Source organism: Ascaphus truei, chromosome 5, assembly GCF_040206685.1.
Source record: "Ascaphus truei isolate aAscTru1 chromosome 5, aAscTru1.hap1, whole genome shotgun sequence".
In the NCBI taxonomy this organism is placed as follows: Eukaryota; Metazoa; Chordata; class Amphibia; order Anura; family Ascaphidae; genus Ascaphus; species Ascaphus truei.
The window spans coordinates 163,176,967-163,190,127 of record NC_134487.1 but is presented as its reverse complement, the minus strand read 5'-3'; the positions used below and the strand labels follow the sequence as shown (position 1 = coordinate 163,190,127).

At 46.9% G+C, this 13,161-nt stretch overlaps 1 long non-coding RNA gene across 2 annotated transcripts in view; it reads left to right on the top strand.

The window, feature by feature from the left end:
• The first annotated feature begins 372 nt into the window (after window positions 1-372).
• LOC142495553 (uncharacterized) overlaps window positions 373-13,161 on the top strand; it is a 39,444-nt gene continuing 26,655 nt past the window's right edge. The window contains exon 1 of one of the 2 annotated variants that reach the window (XR_012801759.1): window positions 373-843. This is a non-coding gene — a long non-coding RNA (uncharacterized LOC142495553). Of the gene's footprint in view, window positions 844-12,278; window positions 12,698-13,161 lie in introns of those variants that run through there. The other variant, XR_012801760.1, reaches the window with a different exon arrangement.

The window sequence follows — 13,161 nt, the reverse complement described above, 5'->3', positions numbered from 1 at the left end:
TGTCAGTGAAGTTAAAATGTAGCTTTTCCCATAAATCAGTGCAGTCTGAAGGTTTCAATAGTATCCTCAGAAGCTAGAGATTAAGAAAAACATGTACAGGATGTAGCCAGGTCCTCCGGTACCACCCCTTCTTACCCTGGTGCTAGTGGGAGCTGCCGGGGCGGCCGCGGCGCCGGGGACTCCCGGAGGTATTGGCTCAGGGCGCCGCCATGTTATGCGCGATTCGCGCATGCGCAGTAGCGCGATAGTTGCGACGGCACCTACAGATAGAGTTGCGCATGCGCAGTGATACAGGAAAGGCGGCCATTTTAGATAGAAGCATCCCCAGCGGCGGCCATTACCAGGGAAGGGTCTGTGTAGGACTACAAGTCCCATGAGCCTCAGGGAGTTGGGATACCAGGTGGTCACAGCAGCCAATGGGGTTGTCAGAACTCTCTGCTCTCTGATTCTGAAACATTCCGCGCGCTGGAGAAAACAGGCAGTTGGTGTCAGTTGGTGCTGGGAGGCAAGGGTAGAGGAGGTGCGTAGTGCAGGGAGTCAGTGACCCACTGAATAGGCCAGAATATTCCCCTAGGCCGCAGCGCAGGCCCTGAGTCACCACCAGCTTGTGGTACTGCAGGGAACAGCCCTAGATAGGGACTTTACCATTTACTGATACTAGCAGTCAGGGACACAGCATCTTCCTGAGCTACAAGGTGATCTGTAGTTTGGGATCAGACTGCATTGCGGAGTCAAGCCTCGTGAGAGACCTCCCTGACAGTGAGGAACTACTCGTGAGAAACGACGCTGGATCTGTGGATCCTTTTCGAAGTATCAGCGACCGGGTACTGGAGCGCCCGGCAGGTATTATTATAAAGTGCACCAACACTGGTACCTGCAGTCGCTGATCCCGCCTTGGGGGGGTGGGTTTCTTGGGGACACTAAAGGTTAAGTGACCAAGGGACTGGTCCAGTACATTGGACACGGTGTGGGGTGCACACTGTGGTGGGGAAGGGACACTTGCACAGTGGGTGCACTCTGAACTACTGGTATACAGCTATATCATTCTTATATGTGTATGTGTCATTCAAGCTTATAACTGCCATATAAGTGTGTATGTTCGCTAATGTTATTTCATGCATATGTGTTATTAGGCCCAACGTATATATATATAGTAAACTGTTACATATACTTGTGGTTTGTTATTATTGTTCTTGTCCAGGGGAATCTCACATCTAGGGGATCCTGGGCAAGTGGAGGTGCTGCCATTTACTATTGTTGCCCCAGGCTCCCAGTTAGCGGAGGCTCAGATCTCGGTGAGCCAGCAGGTATATACAGCATCAGTAGCCTGTCTAGTAAGCAGGAAAGAGGGTTACATTTGGAGGCGCTGCTGAGTTCTCAGACCTGGGGTGCCCAAGCAGATTTACAAAATTATCGCTAAATTATGTCTATACCTTCGAGGCAAGAGGTTCGCGAGTGGGCCTTGCGGTGCAACGTATCACCGCGACACGTGGTGCCGGTGAGCAGAGTCCCCGGCCCTACTTCTGTATTCTCAGTGTCTGACCAAATAAAGAATTCACCAGGCCTGGCCACCGCCAAGTATGTAGATCATACATATGATAAAGACTGCCAGGGGTATAAAGTGCTTCTGCTGGAAACTACACCTGAAATATGTCACGAGACTGCTCCCCACGTAGTAGGAAATAGGGTAGAAGCGGTCACAGCAATTGGAGTCCAGCCGAAGGATGAATAAAGTTAAAATCAGCTTTAATAATACATGCTGCACATCACAGAAATGGAACTCTGACGCGTTTCGTCCCTGTCCGGGACTTTATCAAAGAGTAAAGAACCCTTATCACACAGACTCCTTAAATAGGTGGGAAATCAATATAATTGGTTGTTCTTAATCAGAGACCTGTTGAACATAATCAGACTAACGATCTTACAGTATTTGAGTGAAACCCATTCAGTGAGTCTGCGTGAGGCAAATAGCATAAAAAAATACAAGTACATGTAACACAAACATTATTAAAAACAAGTAGTACAATGTGATATAAGGCATGAAATAATATATAATATTTAGAAGAAAACACATATGGACGTGAAGTAGAAAAAGGTATATATAATATCATGTGGAACAATAATAACAATAATAAACAAACCAATCATTCTATGATAATAAAGGAAAATTATAATGAATAATAAATAATGAATAAATACCTTTGGTTAATGAAAATATATATACTATCTATAGACAACACCTATACAGATCATGCAAAATGTTAATATATTGTAATATAATTTCATATGCAAAACATATATGATGGAAAAAGGAATATCGATATGCGGGGTAGATAATGTATTGACATACACTCTCTCTACTCTTCCAACCCCTGGTTCAAAGGAAATGTTTTAACTCCCAATCGGTGTTTATTCTGTGTGGGTGGAGAGTATTGAGAGTGTATATCCAATACATCTCTTGTTTATTTAGTGTGTTCTCTCTATTGCCACCCCTAGGGTGACAATGAATGTGTTCAATAGCAGAAAAGGTGAAATTTGCAATGTCTCCCTTAAGGCATCGTGTAAATTGTCTTGCTACTGGATGGAGTAAATCACCTTTCTTAATAAGGCGTACGTGTTCTGCTATTCTGACCTTAAGAGGTCTTGTTGTGCGACCCACATATCTTAATCCACACTTGCAATGAAGAACATATATGACATAACTAATATTACAGTTTAGAAAGGTCTTAATATTATATTTACTTGAGTTGTTATTAAACATAATGCAATTTGTTGGAGACGCATATTGACACATTGTACATTTGCCACATTTGAAAAATCCTTTTGGAATACCGCTGACATTTGGGAAACTGGACCTACTAGTCTTCTTAATCTCATAAATTGAACTTACTTTGAACAAAATCTCAATCACATTCGCTATTTGGACTTGGTCCTATACATTGACAGCAATATGCATAGACAATCAGATATCTACCAGAAAGAGAACTCCAGGAATACACTCCTAAGCGCACAAAGCTGTCATCCGCGGTCATTAATTAGGAATATTCCTGGGGCTCAATTTATGAGATTAAAAAGACTGTGCTCTGACAATGAGGTCTTCCTATCTCGATCAGGAGAGATGTCCAAAAGGTTCCTTGCCAGGGGGTATTCTGCCAAAGATATTTCAGCAGCCTTTGATAAGGCAAATGTCACTGACAGAAAATCTCTTATTTGTAAATGAAAAAGCTCACTGCCCAACAGGGGGAAGGCCAATGTTTGGAATTCTGATGAAGGAAAAAGTCCTTATTTTATTACGACATATAGTCAACAATCACAACAGATTTGTAGTATCATTCACAAGCATTGGCATACCCTTTTGCTGGACAATGACATTCACCCAATTGTTAAAGGTGGGCCGAGGTTCACCTACCGTAAGGCCAAAACATTGGCATTTCATCTGTCACCAAGTATGTACGATAGTAGGTCCAGTTTCCCAAATGTCAGCGGTATTCCAAAAGGATTTTTCAAATGTGGCAAATGTACAATATGTCAATATGCGTCTCCAACAAATTGCATTATGTTTAATAACAACTCAAGTAAATATAATATTAAGACCTTTCTAAACTGTAATATTAGTTATGTCATATATGTTCTTCATTGCAAGTGTGGATTAAGATATGTGGGTCGCACAACAAGACCTCTTAAGATCATAATAGCAGAACACGTACGCCTTATTAGGAAAGGTGATTTTCTCCATCCAGTAGCAAGACACTTTACACGATGCCTTAAGGGAGGCATTGCAAATTTCACCTTTTCTGCTATTGAACACATTCATTGTCACCCTAGGGGTGGCAATAGAGAGAACACACTAAATAAACAAGAGATGTATTGGATATACACTCTCAATACTCTCCACCCACACGGAATAAACACCGATTGGGAGTTAAAACATTTCCTTTGAACCAGGGGTTGGAAGAGTAGAGAGAGTGTATGTCAATACATTATCTACCCCGCATATCGATATTCCTTTTTCCATCATATATGTTTTGCATATGAAATCATATTACAATATATTAACATTTTGCATGATCTGTATAGGTGTTGTCTATAGATAGTATATATTTTTTCATTAACCAAAGGTATTTATTCATTATTTATTATTCATTATAATTTTCCTTTATTATCATAGAATGATTGGTTTGTTTATTATTGTTATTATTGTTCCACATGATATTATATATACCTTTTTCTACTTCACGTCCATATGGGGCCTATGCAGAGAGCAGCGAATTTTAAAATTGGCGAATTTATTAAAAAGTAGCTTTTTTGGAGAGTTTTATTCTCCATATGCAGAAAAGTGCGAATTCTGCTATGTTTAACATGGATGCGTGTGGCGAGTTTAAATTGGCGAGATGCGCGCTTCAGAAACGTGTAAAAACAAATTCGCGCCTTTTTTTTCCCTTTGCAATGGCCGCGAGCGGCAGCTTCTTGCCAGTTTTTTCGGGCGAGGCAAAAAGGAGACAATCGCGCCATTTTATTGGCGCGAACAGCCGCTAGATGCCGTTCGCGCCTCTCTGCATACGGATATTTTTAAAACTGGCGAGATTGAGGTTCTCGCCAGCCGCGAGGCGAGTTTTACAAATAGAAAAGAAAAATTGGCGCGTTTTTCGGAACTCGCCATTTTCTGCTGCTTTCTGCGTGATTTTCTCCAAAAAATGGCGAATTTCGAAATAGCGCTGCTCTCTGCATAGGCCCCCATATGTGTTTTCTTCTAAATATTATATATTATTTCATGCCTTATATCACATTGTACTACTTGTTTTTAATAATGTTTGTGTTACATGTACTTGTATTTTTTTATGCTATTTGCCTCACGCAGACTCACTGAATGGGTTTCACTCAAATACTGTTAGATCATTAGTCTGATTATGTTCAACAGGTCTCTGATTAAGAACAACCAATTATATTGAGTTCCCACCTATTTAAGGAGTCTGTGTGATAAGGGTTCTTTACTCTTTGATAAAGTCCCGGACAGGGACGAAACGCGTCAGAGTTCCCCTTCTATGATGTGCAGCATGTATTATTAAAGCTGATTTTAACTTTATTCATCCTTCGGCTGGACTCCAATTGCTGTGACGGCCTCTACCCTATTTCCTATTTGCATCTATTCGGGCTGGGCACGCAGGCTTTCACCATTGAACTCCCAGGCTCTGAAGTGCTGGCGTCATCCCCCTCACACGTGTAGTCGCGCCGGAGCGCAGTGAATGCAGAGACGCATAAGTTGCTCCTCCTCTCGGCAGGAAACGGCGTGTGCTGGTTAGTAATCAGCTGTCCTCCATATGGAGAACATGACGGCTTCAGTGGTTCATGAGTGCGGTGTTCTTGGACACTTCATCTCTTGTACCTTGCCTCGTCCTGCACAACGGGCCCCCCACCCAGGGTGAGTTCTATTATATTATCCTTAAATGATTTTACAACTATATTTCAATGGTGAATTGCTATTTCTTTTAGTGGATTGTGGATTCTACCTCAATTAACCCCTTCATTTGGCAGCATCAGAGTTTTGGGTTCATTCCCTTACTTTTTGGTGTCCCCACGTAGTACACTTAACCGAAATGATGGGTGGAAGTTGCCTGCTGGTTTACCCTGAGCTACCCAGGCATCAGCTTCCGACTACCCCACTCCGTGCACCAGGGATGGGGAGACCCCTATCCTCAGCGTGGCCAGCCAATACCGCCATCCAGGCACCTTTTCCCCACATCACGTTTGCACCAGACACTACCCTTCAGCACTCCCTGTGGGATGGCTTCTCTCTCTCGCCATCCCCTACACACCACACAGCACCCAGGGACAGTGGGGCTAGTGGGGGTTCCCTACCCAATGTGTCCGTCCTCCAGCTGGCGGATGCCTTCATCCACTCTGCACAGTCACAGCAATACCGCAAACTTAAAGCATTTTCGGGAATTCAACCTACCCCCTTAGGTGAATCCGAGTTTGAAGAATGGAAGGATCACACAGAACAGGTACTCCCAGAGTGGAACTGCGCAGAGGCCGTAAAGCGACAGCGGATCGTGGAATGCCTGCGGCCGCCCGCCTCGCACATGATACAGAGCTACCGGGATGATCACCCTGAAGCGGATTCCCAAGCCATACTGCGTGCGCTCACCAAGGCCTACGGCACACCAGTGGACGGCTTCTCCTTGATGGCCAAATTCCACGCCCTGGTCCAGACTGAAGGAGAAATGGTATCCGCATTCCTTCGACGAGTTCACCTTGATCTCTGGACGTTAGTGAGGAAGAAAGTAGTGCGCAAGTCAGAGGCCAATGGCCTGAGAACCACGCAGCTCCTGAGGGGTCTCTTGTCACTACACCCGGTAGCTGTCAGAGTCAGTGGTAGCCTCGTTCCGGGGCAAGCATTGTCCTTTGAAGAATTGATGGATAGAGTACAAGCACATGAAACTGTTCTGCTAGGTCGTGATTCAAGTCCTGCTAAAAAGATGGGGACTTCCTCCAAGGAAGCCAAGAGAGGAGAGATTAAAGGGAAATCTAACAAAGAGGCACATCAGGAAAAAGAAGACCATTATGATGATGAAGCTGATACCGCGGATCCTCCCTCCGGGCGGATGTCCTCTACTCCACGGCCCAGTCTAATCGAAGTGGTGTCCTCTGTTTCCGTTGCGGCAAGAAGGGTCACATCGCCCTGTTCTGTTCGCAGAAGATGAAGGTTGCTGCGGAAAACGCGAAATCTATGCTGTGTACCACCCTGAAATCTGAAGATACCACTACACCAGAAGAGACCCCGCCATCAAGTTTAAATGAAGCGTCGGTACCGCAAAAGGCAGGCTGCCGCATAGGACCCGCTGCCATTGTGAAGGTCGTTTTGAAGGCATCTACGCTTCCGCGTTGCTAGATACTGGTTCCCAAGTAACAATAGTATACCGACCGTTCTACGATCAACATCTTCACCGGTTACCCCTGCTGTCTGCAGATGCAATTAGATTGCGAGGGTTAACCCATGAAGACTACCCTATTGATGGAGTGGTACGAGTTCATCTGGATATCCCACAGCTGAATACTGGCAAGCATCACCCTATGGAGGTGGAAGCGTTGGTATGCCCGGAGCCTCAAGAACACCCTAGTGCTCCAATAATCTTGGGAACCAATACTGACATATTACAGGCAGTGATTCGTATGTACCTACAGGAGGCGGGTGAACTACCGCTAGCGGCGCTAGCCAAATACCTTGTATTGCGAGAGGAGTGTTGTAGGATAGCGGCACAAGAAGAGCACGGAGTCCTCTACAATATTGAGTACGGGTTAACTGAGATCCCACCAGGAGGAAGGAAAGTGATGACTGCTACCTGATGCTATCCAGAAAGGCACAAGACAGATTGACTATTCTCGCTGGAAAGTACTCCTGAAGACGACCAACGGCACGGATACAAACTGCTAGCTGAGGTGAGGGAATGGCCGTCTAAACTACCAAATAGAGTGCAGGTGTTTGTACAGAACATTTCTCTCTACCCCATGCATATCGACTACGGACAGCAGCTGGGGAGAATATACCCTGTCACTCCTGTGGAGAAGATGGAGACTCGAACACAGGCAGCAGCTGTATCTGTAGCAGCTTCCCCACTGGCGTTTGAATTCGGGGACTCTAAATTGACGGAAGAATGGAGAGAGAGGTTGCTGACCAAATTGGAAGCAAGACGACCAGTATTCTCCACCAGTGATATGGACGTGGGCTGTAGCTGCAGCGCTCAACATACCATTCGGTTAAATGATACGACTCAGTTTCGAGAAAGGTCCCGTCGCATCGCTCATAGGGATCTGGAAGCTGTGAGAAATCTACTAAAAGAAATGGAGGCGGCCGGCATCGTCATGGGATCTCGCAGTCCATATGCATCGCCTATCGTGGTGGTGCGGAAAAAGAACGGGTCAGTACGGCTATGTGTGGACTATAGAACCTTGAATAATCGTACTGTACCAGATCAGTATACCCTCCCTTGGATGGAAGAACTCTTAAACGCACTGTCGGGAAATAAGTGTTTCAGTGTGTTTGATCTGAGGTCTGGGTATTACCAAATGCCGATGAACTCCGAAGATCAGGAGAAAACAGCTTTCGTCTGCCCCCTGGGGTTTTATCAATTCACGCGTGTGCCCCAAGGTATATGCGGTGCTCCAGCCACTTTCCAGCGTCTAATGGAAAAGACGATTGGGGATATGAACCCCAGAGAATGCTTTGTGTATCTGGATGACATTATAGTGTTCGGGAAGACGCTGGAGGAACATGAAGAGCGGCTGATAAAAGTGCTGGATCGACTAAGCGCAGAAGGACTCAAGCTGTCGATGGATAAGTGTCGGTTTTGCCGCACCTCGGTGACCTATGTGGGTCACAATGTCTCTGCAGCAGGAATATCTACTGATCCGGGAAATATAGAAGCAGTGGTGAACTGGCCGCGACCCGCTAACGTTATGAAATTGCGATCCTTCCTAGGATTTTGCGGTTATTATCAAAGGTTTGTGGAAGGCTATTCCAGCAAGGCGAAGGTACTCAACAACCTTCTCAAAATCTACCCTGAAGACACGGGCCGGAAAGCAGCTTCCGCTCAAGCACCCTTCGGGGTAAGTGGACTCCAGCTTGCGAAAAGACGTTTCTGGGGTTAAAGAGAAACTTAACACAGGCCCCTGTGCTGGCCTATGCAGACTCTGAGCGGCCGTATATTCTACACGTGGATGCCAGTTTTAACGGTTTAGGAGCAGTGTTGCATCAGAAATACGATACTGGACTTCGACCAGTGGCCTATGTCAGTCGGAGTTTAACGCCCATTGAACAGAACTATCCTGTACACAAATTGGAGTTTCTAGCCCTCAAATGGGCTATTGTGGACAAACTGCATGACTACTTGTACGGGGTCACATTTGAAGTTAGGACTGATAACAACCCTTTGACATACATCAACACCTCTGCTAAGTTGGATGCTACTGGCCACCGCTGGTTAGCAGCGCTCTCAAATTATCAATTCACCCTTAAGTACAAGCCTGGGCCTATGAACATTGGCGCTGATGCCCTATCTCGACGACCAGGATTAAATCCTACTCCTGATGAGGGTGTTTGGGAAGAAATTCCGGGACCAGGAGTACGGGCATTGTGCTCCATAGCAGCGGTGGTGCAAGACCGAGTTGCCTTCTCTGAATTGAGGATAGTGGATTCTTTAGGGTGTCAATCAAAGGCTATCCCAGAAGCGTACCGTCACCTGGACGGGATGGATATCACTCCGGATAAAATTATCGCCTTGAAGGATCTGGTACAATATCAAATTCACGACCCAGTAGCAGGGATAGTCCGTCAAGATCTCCAACAAAATAATCCATCGTTGCTTATACGGGCCTCTAAAGAAATGGTAGTCTTGTTGATGAAAGAAATGAACAAGTTCGAACTCGATAACTGTCTACTGTATAGGGTAGTGCCGTACCACAATCACCTGGATAGATGACAATGTAAGGAATCCACTCCCGGCTTTGATTATAGCCTTGCAGACTTCTGCAGTTGCAAAAGCTTCCTCTGGCAATCAATGGCACATGTGCTGTCTCTCATTGCAGCTTCTGCCTTGTGCTCCATCATTGGAGGAATGCTCACACACCCTTCCCCTGTGATTGGATCTCCGCCCTTTATATGTTGGGCTTTGGCTCTGAATCAGTGCCGAGCATAAATACTTCTCTGGACGTTACTGTCTCTGACACAAGCCGCCCTGGCTTGTATCCTTGTGTACTAACCTCTCTAGTTCTCATCCCTAGTTCCTAAGTTCCTGAAGCCTGCTGCTAGTTCCATGCAAAGGCCCGTTCCTGACTCCTGTGCTGAAGCGTTGTTTAGCCAGCACTGGTACCTGCTGCATTCTGCCCTAGAAGAGGTTACCCTTCGTTTCCTGAGGCCTGCTGCTAGTTCCATGCAGAGGCCCGTTCCTGACTTCTGTGCTGAAGCGTTGGTTTCCCCGACGCTGCCCCGCGGTGTACTTCAGCCAGCCTGCTGTCTCCCCCTGCTGAGGTCGGTGTCATGGGCCGAGGCTGCTCCTTGCACAGAGGCCACTCCTGCGCTCACGCTCCTAAGCTGAAGCGGGGAACTCCTGACTACCTGTTGCCGAACTCCTGCTTGAATAACGACGATGCTGTCTTCTCCAATCCTGACCCTGCTACGTATGACTACGAACTGCGCACTCCGGATCAGTCTGCGCGGACAAAGGTTGGTGATTATATAACCCCACCTCAGCCCCGCGGTCCGGTCCCAGTTTGTGGCGAGCACCGGCGTAACAGACATTTATTCCTACCTAAGATCCCACAACCAATGGTCCTTCAAACGTTACATGATGATCACGGTCATCTGGGTATCGATAAAACCTTTGGGCTACTTCGTGATCGATTCTTTTGGCCCAAAATGAGGGAGTCTGTGGAACTACACTGTAGGCGGTGTACACGCTGTATATAACGAAAAACTCTACCCACCCGGACGGCGCCCATGGCTCATTTGAAAAGCTCGGGACCCATGGATCTGGTGTGTATGGACTTTCTTTGTATTGAACCCGACACTCGAGGCATCGGAAATGTACTGGTGATCACAGATCACTACACCAGATATGCCCAAGCCTTCCCTACTAAAGACCAACGGGCGGTGACTGTAGCTAAAGTCTTATGGGAGAAGTATTTAATTCATTATGGACTACCAAATCGATTGCATTCGGATCAAGGCCGGGACTTTGAAAGTAATCTTATACGAGAACTGCTTAAGTTGCTGAGTATCACCAATTTCCGGACGACACCTTACCACCCAGAAGGGGACGCTATGCCTGAACGGTTCAACCGAACGCTGCTCAACATGGTTGGCACCCTAAAGGGCTCACAGAAGACTGAATGGAGTAAGCATGTAGAGTCCTTGGTACATGCTTATAATTGCACCCGCCATGAGTCCACTGGATATACGCCTTACTTTCTGATGTTTGGACGAGAAGCTCGCTACCAGTGGATGTACGTGTGCGGATATCTACCGATGGGGTGTCCAATAGGACGCATTTCAAGTATGTGCAAAGGCTACAAGACAGTTTGCAGCAGGCATATAAGTTGGCAGAGAAAGCTTCGGCTCAATTAAATGCGAGTAATAAGAGACGCTACGATCATAAAGTGCGCCATAAGGAAATTCGTCCGGGGGATGCTGTCCTTCTTCGCAATCTGGGCGTTCCCGGGAAGCATAAACTGGCCGACCGTTGGAGAGATGGTGTATGTGAGGTGGAGTCACAGATGCCTGGCCTCCCGGTGTACCGTATCAAAGACTCAGAAGGCCGGGTAAAGGTATGGCATAGAAATCATCTACTTCCTATACCTCAAGTAGGAGATGAAGAGCCGGAAATAGCAGCTGCTTCCCTAGATGGGGAGCCACACTTAACAGAGGTTGGTTCAGAGACTGTAAATAATACCAACCCTGAGGACTCTATGGAGGGAACATCTCAAAGGGGCATTCCGACCTCAGGGGCATCTCCCAAAGGAGCTACTGGTAAAGGGCCTCATGGTCAAAAGTCAGATAAGGTGACTCCAGTGAGTCAGCCCTTAGATCCACAGAGCCCATGCTTTGTGCCTCAAAGAGACTGTGTTGAACCATTGAGCCCCTCAAGGGTAGAGATTGAGTTACAAAGTGAGGATAGTTACTCTCCAGAGGGAGTGACTGAAGAACAGCTCCGCAGAAGTCAAAGAGTTGGTCAACCTCCCATGAGAATGACATGATCAATTCGGGGCACCCCATTATGAGGCTCAGCAGTGGGCTCGCAGTAGAGTGAGATCTGTGATTGTAATGTTCAATGAAATGCATAATCTCATGTAGAGTATTCAAGTGATAAGTTGTATTAATATATATGCATTTTTACTGTGTAAATATGAGTGACATTGGTATACGTTCCCAAGCGGGGGCGCTGGATTACACCAGGGGGAGGATGTAGCCAGGTCCTCCGGTACCACCCCTTCTTACCCTGGTGCTAGTGGGAGCTGCTGGGGCAGCCACGGCGCCGTGGACTCCCGGAGGTATTGGCTCAGGACACCGCCATGTTATGCGTGATTCGCGCGTGCGCAGTAGCTCGATAGTTGTGGCGGCCCCTACAGATAGAGTTGCACATGCGCAATGATACAGGAGAGGCGGCCATTTTAGATAGAAGCTTCCCCAGCGGCGGCCATTACCAGGGAAGGGTCTGTGTGGGACTACAAGTCCCATGAGCCTCAGGGAGTTGGGATACCAGGTGGTCACAGCAGCCAATGGGGTTGTCAGAACTCTCTGCTCTCTGAATCTGAAACATTCCGCGCGCTGGAGAAAACAGGCAGTTGGTGTCAGTTGGTGCTGGGAGGCAAGGGGAGAGGAGGTGCGTAGTGCAGGGGGTCAATGACCCACTGCATAGGCCAGAATATTCCCCTAGGCCCCAGCGCAGGCCCTTAGGCACCAGCAGCTTGTGGTACTGCAGGGAACAGCCATAGCTAGGGACTTTACCAATTACTGATACTAGCAGTCAGGGACACAGCATCTTCCTGAGCTACAAGGTGATCTGTAGTTTGGGATCAGACTGCATTGCGGAGTCAAGCCTCGTGAGAGACCTCCCTGACAGTGAGGAACTACTCGTGAGAGACGACACTGGATCTGCAGATCCTTTTTGAAGTATCAGTGACCAGGTGCTGGAGCGCCCGGCAGGTATTATTATAAAGTGCACCAACACCGCTACCTGCAGTCGCTGATCCCGCCTTGGGGGGGTGGGTTTCTTGGGGACACTAAAGGTTAAGTGACCAATGGACTGGTCCAGTACATTGGACACGGTGTGGGGTGCACACGGTGGTGGGGAAGGGAAACTTGCACAGTGGGTGCACTCTGAACTACTAGTATACAGCTATATCATTCTTATATGTGCATATGTCATTCAAGCTTATAACTGCCATATAAGTGTGTATGGTCGCTAATGTTATTTCATGCATATGTGTTATTAGGCCCAACGTATATGTATAGTAAACTGTTACATATACTTGTGGTTTGTTATTATTGTTCTTGTCCAGGGGAATCTCACATCTAGGGGATCCTGGGCAAGTGGAGGCGCTGCCATTTACTATTGTTGCCCCAGGCTCCCAGTTAGCGGAGGCTCAGATCTCGGTGAGCCAGCAGGT